This window comes from Bubalus bubalis, chromosome 13, assembly GCF_019923935.1.
Source record: "Bubalus bubalis isolate 160015118507 breed Murrah chromosome 13, NDDB_SH_1, whole genome shotgun sequence".
Classification (NCBI taxonomy): Eukaryota; Metazoa; Chordata; class Mammalia; order Artiodactyla; family Bovidae; genus Bubalus; species Bubalus bubalis.
Genome location: NC_059169.1, coordinates 77,856,336 through 77,875,266, shown reverse-complemented (window position 1 = coordinate 77,875,266; position 18,931 = coordinate 77,856,336). Strand labels below are relative to the sequence as shown.

The 18,931-nt window shown below is 44.0% G+C and overlaps 1 long non-coding RNA gene across 2 annotated transcripts; it reads right to left on the bottom strand.

The window, feature by feature from the left end:
• Positions 1–9,166: 9,166 nt before the first annotated feature.
• LOC123328851 lies at positions 9,167–10,738 on the bottom strand. 2 transcript variants are annotated; one of them, XR_006543854.1, is made up of 3 exons: positions 10,614–10,738; positions 10,221–10,461; positions 9,167–9,302 (listed from the first exon to the last, which is right to left on the bottom strand). It is a non-coding gene; the product is annotated as an uncharacterized LOC123328851 (long non-coding RNA). The 2 variants fall into 2 exon arrangements; XR_006543853.1 differs by having other exon boundaries at positions 10,569–10,685.
• Positions 10,739–18,931: the final 8,193 nt, after the last annotated feature.

Below are 18,931 nucleotides of genomic sequence, written 5' to 3'. Positions count from 1 at the left end.
TCCCCTTCTCCTCTTGCCCCCAATCCCTCCCAGCATCAGAGTCTTTTCCAATGAGTCAACTCTTCGCATGAGGTGGCCAAAGTACCGGAGTTTCGGCTTTCGCATCATTCCTTCCAAAGAACACCCAGGGCTGATCTCCTTCAGAATGGACTGGTTGGATCTCCTTGCAGTCCAAGGGACTCTCAAGAGTCTTCTCCAACACCACAGTTCAAAAGCATCAATTCTTCGGCACTCAGCCTTCTTGAAAGTAAGAGCTGAAGTGCTTTAAGAGGACGTTACAGACATTGAAAAGATTAAGAAATTGATGAATTTTTCACTATGCACAAACATGAATGATTATTAAAAACTAAAAATATAAAAGAAGAAAATTTATCTAGTGGGAAGCAGAAAAAGAGGAACAGAGATTACAGTGAATGAAAAATTCTGATGGACCACTGACAACAATAAATGGGTTAAACTCAGATTCTTAGATTGTATTAAAATTATTTATACACTTGAAATAAAAGCATGGAGATAGAAATACAGCAAGCTAATATAATATGAACCAGTATAAAGATGGAGTAATAGTTTGAATAGAATTTAATGTAGAATACAGTGGCAAAGAGGATTATATATACATTTATAAAAATACAAATTTAACACTATAAATGGTATAAAATAGAAAATTTTTTAACTGTAGTGATACGTGTTAACTGGGCTTACTATGATGATCATATAGCAGTGTGTACATACAGTGAATTGTGCTGTACACCTGAAACTGTTAACCTTAGTCATCTCAATAAAAATGAGAAGGTATGTCTACTGTTGACTTACATGCACTTGCTTACACCTTAGTTTATATCAAGCAAGAATAGAGTGCTGAAGAGAGAAATAGAAATACCAAATTACAATTGCAGATTTTAATACATATTTTTCCCCTCTCAAAAATTGAAAGATAAGCAGATAAACAGCAGTTAACTGAAGACAGATCATGTAATTAGTTTGAGATAGTGTGTATATATTATTCTTCACTAAGTATGTGATGCACGGTTTACTGTTTTTAAGTACGGTAGGCCAAGAAAGCATTTCTAGTGGGATGACATTTGGACAGCTTTGCTGATCAGATATTGGTGGGAAGAACTTTCCAGGAGGACTTAACAGGCTCAAGGCCTTGAGGTGAGAATTGTTAGTAGATGACTGAGTGGCCACGTGTCTCAAGTTTTTTAATATGTTGTGGAGTAAAAATGTTTGGACATTGTAGATTTAAGTAGCTACAAAACTTCAAGAATTACAATGGATTTCAGTGCCTGGTGACTCCTCTGAGAAGAATTAATTGAAGGAGGAAACAGAACAGGCTCCATCTTGAAAGCAGGACTCCATCGTGGGCCGAACTGTGAACTTTGAGCTCTAAGCCCAGTATCTATGTAAACGACATACCAACTGGAAAACCAGGCTCCCCGGATGGAAGAACCCAGGACTCATACCTAGACTCTCCATTGCCTAAAAGAACACCCTAATTATCTGTGTAACCAAATAGAATCATAAATTCTATTATGCTTATTGGGGTATGACCACAGGCCTATTGATAATTGTCCACTGTTAACTACCTAGGCTTAAGGCATATGAATCACGGATAAACTTTGATTGTATCTTTCTCTTCCTTTGTTCAGACTAGTTTCAGGGAATTTGGGGAGGTGGATTTGGGCACGTACACGTTGGGTATATGAGGTTTTCACAAAAACTGGTCGGGGTCCTTGGCTAAGAGGAGACTCTGCTTTGGGCCCGCCGGTGTAATACACTGCACTTCACCATCTGCATTGTCCTTCTGAGTGAGTTTGTTTCCCGAAATGCGTGGCTACAACATAATGAGGTCTGGTAAGTTTTTAGCTATGAAATAGACTATGATCTCATTAATAGATTTCGTTCTTAAAAATTTGTGAAAATGATTTTAATTCCTAATAGCGTACCTACTAGCTCCACCCCTTCCTTCTGAACGTGTGGATACTAGTTCTAAAATTCCCAGGTGGCTCAATAGTAAAGAATCTACCTGCCAATGCAGGAGACAGTTTCAGTCCCTGGGTCAGGAAGGTCTCTGGAGGAGGAAATGACAACACACTCCAGTGTTCTTGCCTGAAAAACCCCATGGACAGAGGAGCCTGGCAGGCTACAGTCCATGGGGTCACAAAGAGTTGAACATGGCTGAGCACACACACCATACAAATTGTGATTAAGTGAACTTTCTTTATCTTCAAGTTGCTAAAGTCTTTGTATCACCTGAATTGGATTATGTGTTAGCCTTGGCTCAGGAGCCTCTGAATCTGCAGCCATATCATCAGTTCCCACAGCTGACTTCGGACTGGTTGGAGATTTTCTAATTATCAGAAGCTAAGACTGCCTTTAAAAGGACTCCTGTCTGGACCATTGCTGAATTCTGAAAGCCAGCTCACCCATCCTCACCCTATCCTAATCCACCAAGGATCTGTTGGGACTAATCCTCTTGACAGAGCTGTGGCCCATTTCATAGTGACCACTTAAGGCATAACCCCTCTGGCTTGTTCTGAGCCAGACTCTCATCCTCATTGTGTTCTCCTTGGGCTTCCCTCTGTGCCTCTTCCTTTTATTCTGTACAACTTACCCCCTGGGAATATTCCACTCCTCGGTTAACCTTTGTTGTTCAGTTGCTAAGTGAGGTCTGACTTTTTGAAACCCCAGGGACAGCACAGCAGGCTTCCCTGTCCTGCACTATCTCCCAGAGTTTGCTCAAACCCGTGTCCATTGAGTCGGTGATGCCATCCAACCATCTCATCCTCTGTCACCCCCTTCTCCTGCCTCAGACTTTCCCAGCATCAGAGTCTTTTCCAATGAGTCAGCTCTTCAGGTGGCCAAATGTATTGGAGCTTCAGCTTCTGCATCAGTCCTTCCAGTGAATATTCGGGGTTGATTTCTTTTAGGATTGACTTGTTCGATCTCTTGTACAAGGGACTCACGAGATTTATTGTAGTTACGGTTATCATAGTTAGGATAGTTATGTCAAGAGATATGGTTATCATAGTTCAACACATCTTCCGTCTCTGCCCTCAGCATTTCCTTTTCTCTTGGCCTTAACTGAGATCTCCACCCATTATGCGAGTCTTTCAAGTGGAGGCTGTTTATTTTCTCACAGAAAATAGGTATCCATACTCCAATTACTGCTTTCAGCCCACCATTCCACTATGATATAAAAACGCATGTTTCTTTGAGATGAATGTCTATGGGCTGTAGTACCCTAGATCCCTCTTTGTTGCTGTCACTTACATACCCCTCTGACTCACAGACTTAGCTGCAGTGGGAATTAATGAGTTATGTGCAAAGCACTGGAACGGCCCCCACACAGTACCCTTTGAGTGTCCTCAGGCATTGTTACTATCTTTGTCTCTCATACTGCCTTGCTGGGGACGCCTACGAGGATGTGGGCTTCAGATGGATTCTCCAGTGTAGGAGGCTTTCCGCTGGGCCTCGAGGAATTTCCTTTTAAACAATAGGAGCTCTGGCCAGCGCTTCTCCTGAGACCTCTGACGCCTGTGTGCTCCATCAGCCCGCAGGAAACAGCGCTGTGTTCAGTGACTCCCCACCAGGTGCCAGTGGCCATCAGGTGGGGAGGCTAAGAAACCAACACTAGGCCCCTTGCAGAGATTTTTGTTTTCCTGTTTAATTATCAGTGAAAGAGGAGAGTGAAAAAGCTGGCTTAAAACTCAACATTCAGAAAACTAAGATCATGGCATCCAGCCCCATCACTTCATGGCAAATAGAAGGGGAAAATGTGGAAACAGTGGCAGATTTTCTTTTCCTGGGCTTGAACATCACTGAAGATGGTATCTGCAGCCATGAAATTAAAAGATGCTCCTTGGAAGAAACGTGATGACAAACCTAGACAGCATATTAAAAAGCAGAGACATCACTTTTGCTGACGAAGGTCTGTATAGTCAAAGCTATTTTTTTTTTCCAGTAGTCATGTACAGATGTGAGAGTTGGACCATAATGAAGGCTGAACACTAAAGAATTGATATTTTCGAACTGTGGTCCTGGGAAAGAGTCTTGAGAGTCCCATGGACAACAAGATCAAATCAGTCAATCTTAAAGGAAATCAACCCTGAATTATTCATTGGAAGCCCTGATGCTGAAGCTGAAGTTCCAATATTTTGGCCCCCTGCTGCAAAGAGCCGATTCATCAGGAAAGACCCTGATGCTGGGAAAGATTGAGGGCAGGAGAAGAAGGGGGCAACAGAGGATGAGATGGTTAGCATCATTGACTCAACAGACATGAATTTGCACAAACTCCAGGAGATGGTGAACAACTGGGAAGCCTGGCATGCTGCAGTCCATGGGATCACAAAGAGCTGGACATGGCTTAGCGACTCAACAACACAACAACAAATAATAATGATCAAACTATATCCCATAAATTAACTAATGAAAACATAGTAACAAAGTGAAAATACCCCACAGTAGACTGTAGAGTAATATGGTTTAAAAGACAACACTCGGTGATTCAGATCTGATTGGCCTGGGATAGAGCTGGGAAATGTAAGAACCTGTGTGGCCCAGGAAGAGGCTATGGTGTGTGAATCGGAGACCATGGTTCCCCTTCCTGCTGCTGCTGCTGCTGCTAAGTCGCTTCAGTCGTGTCCGACTCTGTGCGACCCCATAGACGGCAGGCCACCAAGCTCCCCCATCCCTGGGATTCTCCATCCCGGCTGCATGTTAAAATTACTTAAGGAAAGTTTAAAAAATACTGCATTTAGGGCACTCCCTCCACATATTCTGATGCAGTTGATCTGAGTGAGGGCTTGGCCCTAGACATTTTACGTAAGCTCCCTTTTCGAATCTGATTCTGATGTTGACATGCTCTGTCCTGGGAGCTGGTAAGACAGAAACTGAAGAGCTTGCAGAGCACGGGGTGGCCGTGCTGGAGGGAGGGTCACGGGAGACCACCCATTGCTTTCTTTGGGAGCATCTTCCTGGTTCTTCACGAGTCTATTCCCAGTGACCTGAGACCAGGGCATTGAGGAAAGGACACAGGTTTTGGAGGAAGATGGGCATCGCCTTTCAAGCTGGCTGGAGATGCCCCATCTAGTCAAGCTGGGTGACTTGGGGCAAGTCACTCCCCCACTTGCCTCACGGGTGACGCAGTGCAAACGTCGCCTCATTGTAGCCTTGCAGCCACCTGTAAACGGAAGCTGTCCTCTTGAGTAAATGCTTGAATCTCTTTTTTGTTTCTCTGCAAGGTAGTTGGTTGGAGCCTTCTGAGCCCAAAGAGGCAGTTGCTCCTTCTAAGCTCACCCAGCTTGAGTCACAAGCTACAGCCAGTTCCTCCAGCCGTCCACAAGTGCCCTGGGTCAGGACCGTCCCCATACAGAGGCTGTGTTTCCTGACCCAAAGAGCCAGGCTAAACCTACCTCATAAATCATATTAAAAACTGAATGGTTATACAAAAAGGGTTATGAAAAGATGGACATTCAGTGACTTTAGGTAACATTTCATAAAGAAGTACAAATTTAAGGTTTTGATACAATATGTAATAATATAAAATGGGAGCCAGCCTGGAGAATCCAAGTTGGGGGTTCTAATAGGTCATCTTCCTATTTTTCACGGCACCTGGATGTTCAGATAATGAAACAAGAAAGAAAATTCAGAGATCTATGGAGAGAGATGGAGAAGGAAATGGCAACCCACTCCAGTATTCTCGCCTGGAGAATCCCAGGGACAGAGGAGCCTGGTGGGCTGCCATCTATGGGGTCTCACAGAGTTGGACATGACTGAAGCGACTTAGCATGCATGCGTGGAGAGAGATTATAAATCCCAAGGCTCTGAGTTTCTGGTCTCTTATCCACAGTCTCTATTTAGAATGTAAATAATCTATTGCTAATAATTCTTTTTTACATTTCTAATATCCTTCTGGTCTTTAGAATAATTATTCAGTTCAGTTCAGTTGCTCAGTCATGTTTGACTCTTTGCAACATCCCTGGACTGCAGCACACCAGGCTTCCTTGTCCATCACCAACTCCTGGAGTTTACTCAAACTCATGTACATCAAGTAGGTAATGCCATCCAACCATCTCATCCTCTGTTGTCCCCTTCTCCTCCCGCCTTCAATCTTTCCCAGCATCAGGGCCTTTTCAAATGAGTCAGCTCTTTGCATCAGGTGGCCAAAGTATTGGAGTTTCAGCTTCAACATCAGTCCCTCCAATGAATATTCAGGGCTGATTTCTTTTAGGATGGACTGGTTGGATCTCCTTGCAGTCCAGGGGACTCTCAAGAGTCTTCTCCAACAACACAGTTCAAAAGCATCAATTCTTTGGCAGTCAGCTTTCTTTATAGTCCAACTCTCACATCCATACATGACTACTGGAAAAACCATATAGCTTTGACTAGACGGGCTTTTGTCCGCAAAGTAATGTCTCTGCTTTTTAATTGTTATCACTGCCCAAAATCACCCTTTTCAATGTGTATTGTGAAACTCCCCAGGCTAGCTTGTGAGGGTCTTAATCAGTAATAGACCCCATGACAAGTGCTGCTGTCTAGGTTATATGCCATCTTTGTCATCTACTTAAAAAAATTATATTTAAAAAAAGCCATAGCATGCCCTGTTTCTGCTTCATCTTCTATCTTGTTATTTCTTAATGTCTGGTTGGAAGAAGTGAAAGGGAAAGATGAGAAGTAAAGAAGGAGAGGTACTTCCCTGGCAGTCCAGTGTTTAAGACTCTGCACTTTCAATACAGGGATCGAGGGTTCGACCTCTGGTCAGAGAACTAAGATCCCACATGCCACGGGGCAGCTAAGCGCCCCCTGCAGCTAGAGAAGCCCGCATGCTCTAGATCCCACGCCTTGCAACTAGAGAAAAGCCCTCACGCCGCAGTGAAGACCCAGTGCAGCCAAAAATAAATAAAGAGAGCCGACTACAGTTAGGAGGGTGGGGAGGAGGTGGATGGGGGGCTGTGGGCATGCCAGGGGAGCGGGACCTGGTTTGGAACCATGGGCACTGGGCTGCACGTTTTACTGTCTGGTCCTGTCACTTGCTGGTTTTGCTTGGCTTTTCTCATGAGCAAATCATTTACATTAAGAGGTAGTGTAGAGAGAAAATGGGGTGATACATGCAAAAAGCCTGTTGTATCCTGGGAAATGTTTAACAACTGGCTCTGTGGGGTGAGAGGGCAGAAGTCTTGATTTGGAGAATGTGCTGGCTTTGTGGTGTACGTACTCCAGCTGGTTTCAAGCCGCCGGTTTAGCGTCACGGAACACGGAGTTGGGGAGGGAAGCTCTGGATGAGCCCGTTCCAGCACCCCACTGGAACGTGTACCCCAAAGAGCCTGAAAACCCACTCTCCTCACATAAGCATCATGTAACAGCAGATCCTCTGAGAACCACAAAAAAGGCACAGCAGGTTCCGTTCTTGCTGAGTTTTAGTAGCACACAATAGGAGTTTAATAAGTAGGGGTTAACCGTGGATCGAGTAAATGTGAGACCTCCATTAATTTCCTAAAGGAAAAGGGGTCAGGATGGAGAAGAACAGCAGGAAACGCTAATAGATGCAAACACCCACATTTAGGATGTAACTAGAGCCTGTTGTTTGGAAATAGGTCATTGGGGGGTTTGGTGACAGGCTATGGAGCCATTCATCTTGAGGTCAGCGCTTCACATCTTTCAGGGATGTCAGTAATCTGAAAGGAGGTGGAAAGAAAAGCATCTTGTCTGACTTGACACGGGGATCTGACTTTAGAAGGAAAATCAGAGATGGAATCAGCAAGGGTTGGTACTTTAGAACTGGGCAGGTAAGTGCTCTCTGGAGTTGAGTGACCTGGGCCCCCAAAACCAGCCTTTGTTTTAGCAGCAATCTGACCATCCATCCTTCCATCTGTCTATTCATGTATCTATTCATGTGTCCATCCCATCAGGGTCTTCAGTTGAACAAAATGACTTAAACTTGAGATACTTTAGGAGCAATAAATACATTTTAAGTACATCTTAAATACAATTTGGTACATCTGGTTCCATGATAATCAATCAGACAATTTAAAAATTGTTTATTATGGAGATTTTCAAATACACAAAAAAGTAGATAGAAGAGGATAACAAATGCCCAGGTTCAGTCGAGTGGAATCAGTGGAGGAGGGGTCGGGAGGTGGGGTCCATGTCCACTAGGGTTGGCCCCACTGGCCGCCTGTCTGATTCCATCTATCCCTCTATCTCCCCCCACCACTTGCTGGGACAGTGTGATTCTAGCCTTCCCATCTTTGTGCTGGCTTTCTCCCCTCTGTAACCACCATACCATTAAGTGAAGTAGGTCAGACCAATATCATATGATATGACTTACTTATGAAATCTAAAAAAGGGATATGAATGAACTCATTTACAAAACAGACACATGGACATAGTAAGCAATCTTATGGTTACCAAAGGGAAAAGGGCAGAGGGATAAATTAGGAGTTTGGAATTAAGAGATACACCCTACTATTATTCCCTGGTGGCTCAGAGGGTAAATCATCTGTTTACAATGCCGGAGACCTGGGTTCGATCCCTGGGTCGGGAAGATCCCCTGGAGAAGGAAATGGCAACCCACTCCAGTACTCTTGCCTGGAAAATCCCATGAACTGAGACACCTGGTAGGCTACAGTCCATGGGGTCGCAAAGAGTCGGACACGACTGAGCGACTTCACTATATACATATACATATATATATATATAATACACATATATATATGGGCTTCCCAGGCGGCACTAGTGGTAAAGAACCCTCCTGCCAATGTAGGAGACATGGAGATACAGGTTCGATCCCCGGGTCGGGACGATCTCCTGGAGAAGGGAATGGCAACCCACTCCAGTATTCTTGCCTGGAGAATCCCCATGGACAGAGGAGCCTGGAGGGCTACTGTCTGTGGGGTCACAAAGAGTCGGACACGACTGAAGCAACTGAGCACGCACGCGTGACTAAATCACTTGGCTGTACACCTGAAACTAACACAGCATTGTAAATCAACTGTAATTAAAAAAGAAAAAAGCTTACACACCACAGGGGAGAGAACATTAAACTTTAAAAGACCACCCCCCTTCCAAGGGGATTTGTCACAGGCGTCTTGTAAGGGTAACTTCGTGGATGTAAACGGCACAGTGGGATGGTTACCAGTGTCCACTTTCTAGGCAAGGCTACAGACAGGGCAGCAGGGAGGAGTTTCTTCTGAGTGTTTTCAAGCCCCACATTTATCTGACCAGTTTTAAATCGCTCTGGTGAGCATTTCACCTACTTCTTGCACCTCCACCAACAGCTTCTCTGGTCTGTCGATAGCTTTCTTTAAAAAAAAAAAAAAAGTTTATTTTTAATTGGAGGATAATTGCTTCACAGTATTGTGTTGGCTTCTGCCACACATCGACAGGAATCAGCCACAGGCATTCGTGTGTCCCTCCCTCCTGAGCCTCCCCCAATCCCCCACGCTGTCACAGAGTTCCGATCTGAGGCCCCCGCGTCACACGGCAGATTCCCCCTGGCCGTCTATTTCGCACGCGGCAGAGCACATGTTTTCAGCGCTACTGTCCCAATTCGTCCCATCCTCTCCCTGCCCCACTGTGTCCACGAGCCCGCTGACCACGCCTGTGTCTCCACGGCTGCACCGCATCTAGGTTCACCAGTGCCATCTCTCTAGATCCCATACATGTGCGGTAGGTAGCTTTCTTAAAGAACAACCCCACCTAGGAGAGCATGTAGGCTCAAGTCCGCTGTCAGGATTTCCGGTGCTAACTGGAACCGGAAACCCAGGGCCTAACGCAGGGCAGAAGGAGCTGACTGCCTTGAAGAAAGATTGCCAGGTTTCTAACATCCAGCTTCCATTCTGCTTTTCTTCCTCACGGCCACCTCCGACCCCACCGTGCACCTTAGCTCTCCAGCCTCTCCACCCACTCTTCTTCTGAACCATGTGTTTTTCTCTCTTTCCCCAGCAAGGCTCCATCCTCCCCTGAACTGAGCCAAGATGTCACAGCTTGGGACCCCTCCTGTGTGGTTCATCTCCCCATCAGGGCAGAGGGCTCCTAGGTAGAGGTTCCTGTATCCTGTCTCACATCGGTACCCCACGGTCCTGGTACCGCACAGTCCCGGGGGAAGGGCTCAGTAACTCCTCCTGGCACGAATGAGCCTGTGGTTTTTCAGAAACTGATTATTCTCAGCTGGGATTTTCAATCCCTCCTTTCTTCAGCCCAGGGGGGAGCCTGGGTACCTTGTTTCTGCTTCTTAAGATTCGTCACCGAAGGTTGGGAAGAGGAAGTGAGTGGGACAGACCATGGATGCTGCTACTGCCATTAGGAAGGTTGAACTTTCAGCAGTGTGTTTGGATTCTCCATGTTTTTAGCCGTTTTCTCCTTAGAGTCATGACATCGAATTCCCCGAGCCTTGAGAGGACCTTAGGAATGGTTGTCAGAGGCTGTGTCTTCAGGAATGGAAAATTCGCCAAGTCCAGTCTGTCAAAACAGAAGTGATAGAAGCCATAGAGGGAGCCACTGAGCTGCAGGCTCCTCTGCGGGGAGATTCTTAGGGCGCTAGCATCCCACATTTTGGAAAACCCTACCTGGGTACTAGATTGTTTTTCTTTAAGTGGTGAGAGGGCACTCACGTTTCTTTACGCTGACCTTTTGTTGGACTGCCTTCCACATAACCCAGTAGTAAATCCTCAGACCACCCTTTAGAAAGAAATTAGCCGCAGCTGAGCAAACAAGGTTCCGCAAGGCTAACTTGCCCAGATTCAGGCGATAAGTGATGCGCCTGGGCTCAAACTCCTGGTGGACGCCTCCCTCAGCCCAGGTTCTTCCATTACTCTTGAGGCCAGGGATACAGAAAAGTGTTTCCTGCAGGGCCAACCCTCACTTAAAGTAATTAGCCTCCAATTAAAATAAATAAATTTATATTTTTAAAAAAAAGGTGCTTAGAGAATTCCCTGTTCATCTATTCATTCTCAGGGAGGCCCTAATGCACCTCAAGTCACTCAGTGAGACAAATGTTTCTTTTTTATTCTTCTAACTTGAAACATCTCCATTTGGTGCTGGTATATCCTTAATAATGCCCTAATTCTCACAGCTTTTGAACTGTGGTGTTGGAGAAGACTCTTGCGAGTCCCTTGGACTGCAAGGAGATCCAACCAGTCCATTCTGAAGGAGATCAGCCCTGGGTGTTCTTTGGAAGGAATGATGCGAAAGCTGAAACTCCAGTACTTTGGACACCTCATGCGAAGAGTTGACTCACTGGAAAAGACTCTGATGCTGGGAGGGATTGGGGGCAGGAGGAGAAGGGGATGACAGAGGATGAGATGGCTGGATGGCATCACTGACTCGATGGACGTGAGTCTGAGTGAACTCCGGGAGTTGGTGATGGACAGGGAGGCTTGGCGTGCTGTGATTCATGGGGTCGCAAAGAGTCGGACACCACTGAGTGGCTGAACTGAACTGAACTGAAAACTCACAGATTTCCCCTTTTTAACAAAGAAAGGAAGCCTTCAGCAGTCATATGTATCTCTAACATTTTATAGCATTGTTTTGTTTTCTTAGTATTTACATGTTCCTCTCTTTTCATGGCAAATCATACTTGCTTTACAGTCACAGTATGCTGTTTTCTTTAAAATAATTTGTTTACATGAAAAAATGATTTCAGAAAATATTAGGTAATAAAAGCAAAAGTTCAAGTGCTGGCTCAACTAGGTAGACACATGCAAAAGAATGAAGTTGTATCCCTTCCTCAGAGCACACATAAAAATTAATTCAAAATTACACACATTTATATGAGCTAAAATTATGAAACTCAGAAGAAAATGCAGAAGTAAATTTTGAGACCTTAGATTAAGTAATTTTTGTTTAACTTATGAAGCCAAAAGCATAAGCAACAAAAGAAAAAAAAAATAAATGGTACTTCATCTAAAGTAAAAAGTTTTGTGCTACAAGTGATAATGTCAAGAAAATGAAAAGAAAACCCACAGAATTAGGAGAAAATATTTGCAAATTATATTTCAAATATAGGACTTGTATTTCAAATATATAGATAACTCATAAGTTAATAATAAGAAGAAAAATAACCCAATTAACAAATGGGCAAACGATCTGAATAAATATTTCTCCAAGGAATATACAAAAGGCCAATCAACAAGCATGTGAGAGAAGTTTGATATTATCAGTCATCAGGAAATGAGATACTGTGTCACACCTACAGGGAGGGCTATAATAAAAAAGATGATAGGTATTAGCAAAGTTGTGGAGAAATTGGAACCCTCATACATTGCTGGTGAGACTGTAAAATGGTGCAGCTGCTTAGGAAAACATTTTGACAGTTCCTCAAAATTTCAAACATAGAATTGCCATTTAGTTCAGTAGTTTCAATCCTAGATAAATGAAACCATGTGTCCACACAAAAATTTGTACATGAATCTTTATAGCAGCATTGTAATAACTAAAAAATTAAATCACAAATTTTCATCACCTGTTGCATGCATAAATACAATGTAGTTGTAATGGTTGATTTGGTACAGTTACATGGCTGAGCCATGGCATCCAGATATTTGATCAGAGATGACTCTGGATGTTTCTGTGTAGGTATCTTTTGGATGAGATTAACACTAAATTTATAGACTCTGAGTAAAGCAAATGATGCTCTGTAATGAAGGTGGCCCTCACTCAGTCAGCTGAATGTCCAAAGAGGATAAAAGATTGAGCAAGAAGGAATTCTGCCAGTAGACTGCCTTTGGACTTGAATGGCAATTATTCCATAGGTCTCCAGCCTGTAGCCTACTCCATGAGATTTTTGACTTGTCAAGCTTCCACAATCATATGAGCCAGCTACTTAAAATAAATATGTCTCAAGGTGTAGAGAAAGGGGAACCCTCCTGCATTGTTGGTGGGAATGTAAACTGGTACAGCCATTGTGGAGAACTGTATGGAGTTTCCATAGAAAACTAAAAATAAAGCTACCATATGATCCAGCAATCCCACTTCTGGGCGTGTATCTGGAGAAAACCATGGTTCAAAAGGATGCATGCCCCACAACGATCATTGCAGTGCTGTTTACAGTAACCAAGACATGGATCCAACTGAAATGTCCATTGGCAGATGAATGGATAAAGAAGTTGTGGTACATATATACAATGGAATATTACTCAGCCTGAAAAAGGGATGCATTTGAGTCAGTTGAACTGAGGTAGATGAGCCTGTTATACAGAGTGAAATAAGTCAGAAAGAGAAAAGCAAATATGATATATTAATACATATATATATGGAATCTAGAAAAATGACTGATGAACCTATTGCAGGGCAGGATTAGAGATGGAGCCATAGATAATAGACTTGTGACACAGTGGGGGTAGGAGAGAGTGGGATGAATTGAGAGGGTAACACTGAAACATATACATTACCATATGCAAAGTAGGTACCTAGTGGGAAGCTGTTGTGTAACATAGGGAGCTCAAGCTAGTGCTCTGTGATAATCTAGAGGCATGCGTTGGGAGGGCTGGGAGGGAAGTTCAAGAAGGAGGAGATATGTGTATACTTATGACTGATTCACATTGTTGTATGGCAGAAACCAACACAGCATTGTAACGAAATTATCCCCCAATTAAAAATAAATTAAAATTAAAAAAAGAAGATATGGTACATATATACAATGGAATATTACTCAGCCATGAAAAAGTGTGAAATAATGCCATTTGCAGCAACAAGGATGGACCTGGAGATTATCATACTAAGCGAAATAAGAAGAGTAGAGTGGAGAAGAGTATGGAGGTTCCTTAGAAAACTAAAAATAGAGCTACCATATGGTCCAGCAATCCCACTTCTGGGCTTGTATCTGGAGAAAACCATGGTTCAAAAGGATTCATGCCCCACAAAGATCATTGCAGTGCCGAAAGACATATTATATGATACTGCTTAAATTGCTTCAGTTGTGTCCCACTTTTTGAGACCCCATGGACTGTAGCCTGCCAGGCTCCACTGTCCATGGAATTCTCCAAGCAAGAATACTGGGGTGGGTTGCCCTGCCCTCCTCCAGGGGATCTTCCTGACCCAGGGATTGAATCTGTGTCTCCTTCAGCTCCTGCATTGCTGACAGATTCTTTACTGCTGAACCCTGGGGGATGCCCAGTATTGCTTAAATGTGGGGTATAAAAGAATGATACAAAGGAATTTATTTACAAAACAGAAACACACTCACATACTTAGAAAACAAGTTATGGTTACTTAGGGGAAACGTGGAAGGGGAGGGATAAATTGGGGGTTTGGGACTGACATATACACACTACTATATTTAAAACAGATAACCAACAAAGACCTACTCTATAGCACAGGGAACTCTGCTCAATATTCTGTAATAAACTAAATGGGAAAAGAATTTGAAAAAGAGTAGGTATATCTATATGTGAATCACTTTGCTGTACACCTGAAACTAACACAGCATTGTAAGTTAATTATAGTCCAATATAAAATAAAAATATAAAAAACAAATCTCTGTATACATGCATACTTATCCTGTTGATTCTTTTTCTCTGGAGAACACTAATACAGAGGTATATCTAGGTATAATGGAATACTATTTGACAAGGAGAAGGATTGAAAATGTTATATGAGTGAAAAAGTCAGCTACAAATTGTATGATTTCATATATGTGAAATGTCCAGGATAGGCAAGTCCATAGAGACCTATAGTAGGCTAATAGTTCCTTAGCACTGGGGAGTGTGTGTGCTGGGGGTGGGGTCTGGGATGTGGAGGTACAGCTAGTGCGTCTGGACTTTGTCCTGTGGGCAATGATGATGTTCTAAAATTAGATGATGGTGAGTATTGTGGGCTGCCCAGGTGGCGCTAGCGGTAAAGAATCCGCCTGCCAATGTAGGAGATACCAGTTTGATCCTTGGGTCCGGAAGATCCCCTGGAGGAGGGCATGGCAACCCACTCAGGTATTCTTGCCTGGAGAATCCCATGGACAGAGGAGCCTGGTGGGCTATGGTGCATGGTGTTGCAAAAAATCAGACACGACAGAGCGACTAAGCACTCAATGCATGATTTTACAGCTCTGTGAGTATACTAAAAAAAACTCTGAATTGTACACTAAATGATGAGTTATATCCCAATACAGCTTTTTTTTTTTTTTAAAGTGCAAGTAGGAGCAAGTGACACAGCTAAGTTCATGAAAAGAGTACAGAAGTGTCCGAAGCACGGGGAGACACTGAATTGAACCCTGCTGTTCCTCAGACGATCTCCTGTGCCTCTCTGGAGACACACTTTCTGTTCATGTTTCCTTTTTATTTCCCGTGGTGTTATTCATAGTCACAAGCAAATCAATTCAATCTGGTCTAAACCAGTAGCTGTATTACTCAGCCCAATTAAAAATATAAGAGCAAAATATAGGTTGGCTTCTGAAAGAAGAGGTAGAGACACTGACGGATGCTAAAGAAGAAACTAAAATAGACGTTGGACCACTGCCTGGAAGGAGGAAGGAAACTTACGTCAGGAGGGAGGTTTGTGTGATATTTCATGTGCTGAGCGTTTCCATCCGCGAACAGAGAGCCTGCTTGCTTCTCATCCCTCGTGGAGACACACGGAGCTGGTGGCGCCTGGCTGCGTGGTCAGTGTCCTCAATGGTCTCTGAAAATCAGCGCCTACAGATTTTCCGGAGAGTTGGTGCCAACGTGTTTCTGAGTGACCATCGCCTATTCCTGCAGTATACGTATATTTTAAAAATGGATTCAGCATAGAAATCCATTGACTGAGGTTACTCGCATATTAAGTAAAAACCTTTATTAAGTAGTTAAGCTTTCTTGGGCACCATTCTCTTCTCTGAGGCCCATCATGCAAATGCTGCCCAATCCCTCACGGCCCCTACTGAGTGGACAGCAAGTCTTGTGACCTCACCTCCCAGACCACAACTGATTCTACCAGGGATAAGCTATCTGATTGACGTTGGACCAATCAGGTCCTCTTTTCTGGGAATCTGCAATTCAGATTTAGAGGCAACCCCCGCCAGTATTCTTTAGCGAAGGGGCTTCCTGGGTACCTCAAATGGTAAAGAATCTGCCTGCAATGCAGGAGACCTGGGTTTGATCTCCCTGAAGGAGAACATGGCAACCCAGTCCAGTATTCCTGTCTGGAGAATTCCATGGGCAGAGGAGCCTGGAGGGCTGCAGTCCATGGGGTCACAAAGAGTCGGACACGACTGAGTGACCACTACTTTCACTGTCACTTTAATATATTTTCTGAAAGAAGTTTAGAGTGACTTCTAGAAGTTTTTCATTGTAAGCATATGGAACTGAAAGGATGTTATTTCCTGGGTTCCATAAATACATTTTAAAATAAAATAATTGTATCACTCTTTTATTCATATCCAGTGGTATCCAAATTCGTCCGTTAAATTTATCCATCCATCGTCCATTTAAAAAAAAGAATAAGCCCTATATTAACAGCAAGACATTTCCCATCACTCTCTTCTCTTTAAACCTATGTTTCCATTCCAAATTGCCCATACGGGGAGGGAGGAGGGAGGAGGGTTCAGAATGGGGAACACGTGTATACCTGTGGCGGATTCATGTTGATATATGGCAAAATCAATACAATATTGTAAAGTTAAAAAATAAATAAATAAATAAATAAAATTTTTTAAAAAAGGAAAAAAAAAAAAAATAAAAAAATTGATCACAACATCTTCCTTCCCCAGAACAGAATTCTTGTTTTGGTGAGCGGGCTTAGCTGCCCTGTGGCAGGTGGAATCTTAGTTCCCAGACCAGGGATGGAACCCACGTCCCCTGTGTTGGATGGAGGATTCTTAACCACTGGGCACCAGGGAAGTCCCAACACCACTATCTTACATTGCCCTTTGTTGGCTGTCTGGAGATTTTTACACAGAATGGTAAACCGTCATTGGGAGATTGAGATGAGCGAGAGGTTGATTCTTCTAAGTGGCACTAGTACTACTGAGAACACGGAGGAGGGAATAGGACACCGGAATCGATCCCCTGGAGGAGGGCACGGCAGCCCTCTCCAGCATTCTTGCCTGGAGAATCCCATGGACAGAGGAGCCCGGTGGGCTGCAGTCCACGGAATTGCGAGAGTCAGACACGACTTAGCGACGTGATACCTTGGCCACATTGCCTCTCTGGCCGAACAGTTTTAAGAAAGAAGACAAACTGAAGTTGAGGATCTTCTAATGAATTTCCTAGAACTTGCCAAGAGCTCACAAACCAGCCAGTCTTTGCTATCTCCAGTTTGAAGGCTGTTGCTGTCAGGCACTGTGAGGCTGACTTTTCTGGAATTTGCAAGGTGGATTTATCTTTCCCTTTGCTCTTCATCCCTGCCTCAGCCCGGAGAAAAATGACCAGTCCCAATACTTCCACTTTCTGCCTCTCCCTTCATCCCTTTTCTGGCTGCTTCTGAATGGAAGAGTGACTCACTGATGGCCAAGTTTGAGCAGGATTCTTGACAGGGTGGCTGACCAGTCAAGGCCACATGTACCCCCATGTGCCAAGAGCAGTTGACGGTCCCCTCTTGGACCAGCCTTTGTTCAGGGGTGTGTGTGGGGGGTGTCTTGTGCTACCAGCCTTGGTGTCTTCGGTGCCCTGGAGCAGGGCCACCCAGAGGAGAGGCGCATCCTTGCTAGCTTTTCAGCCACAGACCCTGTTGGGACCAGCCCAACAATGAACCAACCTGAGGGAGTGGTGCCGCAGAATAAAGAAAAAGAAGACTCAGAAATAAAGTGGGGATCAGGGGGCTGATGCCATTTTCAGGCAGAAGCCCAGATCCTAAACCTTGCCTGCTTTTTATTGCTAACATCTACTTCCTCGTACATGCTCTAGAGATATCTGTTCTTTACAATCTCAGATCGGGGATAAAGATATATAACGGCACAGTCCTCAATGTCAAACCTTCAGGCCTTTCATGACTCTGTTTAGCCCTTCAGCTAGTGATGACCTTCTACAGCAACTCCCTCAAGGCTCTGGTTAGGGGACTGGTCACTAATGGTTTTCCATTAGTCACATCAGTACTTGGACATCTTGTTTTCAAGATGTTTTTCCATGATGTACTTTTTACTGCTCCCAGCCGTTCGCCTGGGGGTGATGAAAAAGTCATTCTTATTTTTCAAAGAAGCCCTGATGATGATAGTACAGGCCTGTGCACAGCATATGCTCTACAATACCTGACTGCTCTCGATCAAGTGGGATTGGAGCAGGAGGTCCCACTGTGTCCTCCAGCCCAGCTGTCCTAAGAAGAAAGCTGATGTTTCGGGAGTAGCTGCCGGTCCTGGTTGATTCTTCACTAGCATTTCCTCTCTTCCTCACTATCGCTGCTCTGGAGCTTGCTCCGACCTCACCTAGTGAAAGATCTGATACCTTTTATTTGCAGGAATGCTCAGTCGCTCAGTTGTGTCCAACTCTTTGCGACCCTATGAACTGTAGCCCGCCAGGCTCCTCTATCCATGGGATTTTTCAGGCAAGAATACTGGAGTGGGTTGCCGTTTCCTCCTCCAGGGGATCTTCCTGACCCAGGGATCGAACCCACGTCTCCTGCATTGGCAGGCAGATTCTCTACCACTGTACCACCTGGGAATAAAAGATCTGATACTCTCTTTTATCCACATGTGTATTGGTGCACAAAAATTATCTTTTATCTTTGAAAACCATTAATGGAAGTTGCTAAGAGAGACTTCCCTGGCTATCCAGTGGTTAAGACTCTGCACTTCCAACGCAGGGGGCTGGGGTTCAATCCCTGGTTGGGGAACTAAGATCCCACATGCTGTGCGGTGTGGTCAAAAATAATAATAAGTAAAAATTTAAAAATAATAAAAAAGAAAGTTGCTAAGAGAGTAGATCTTAAAAGTTGTCATCACAAGAAAAAAGATTCGTACACTGTATAGTGATGGAATTTAAACAGATTTACTGTGGTAATCATTTTGCAATGAATACACACGTTGAAT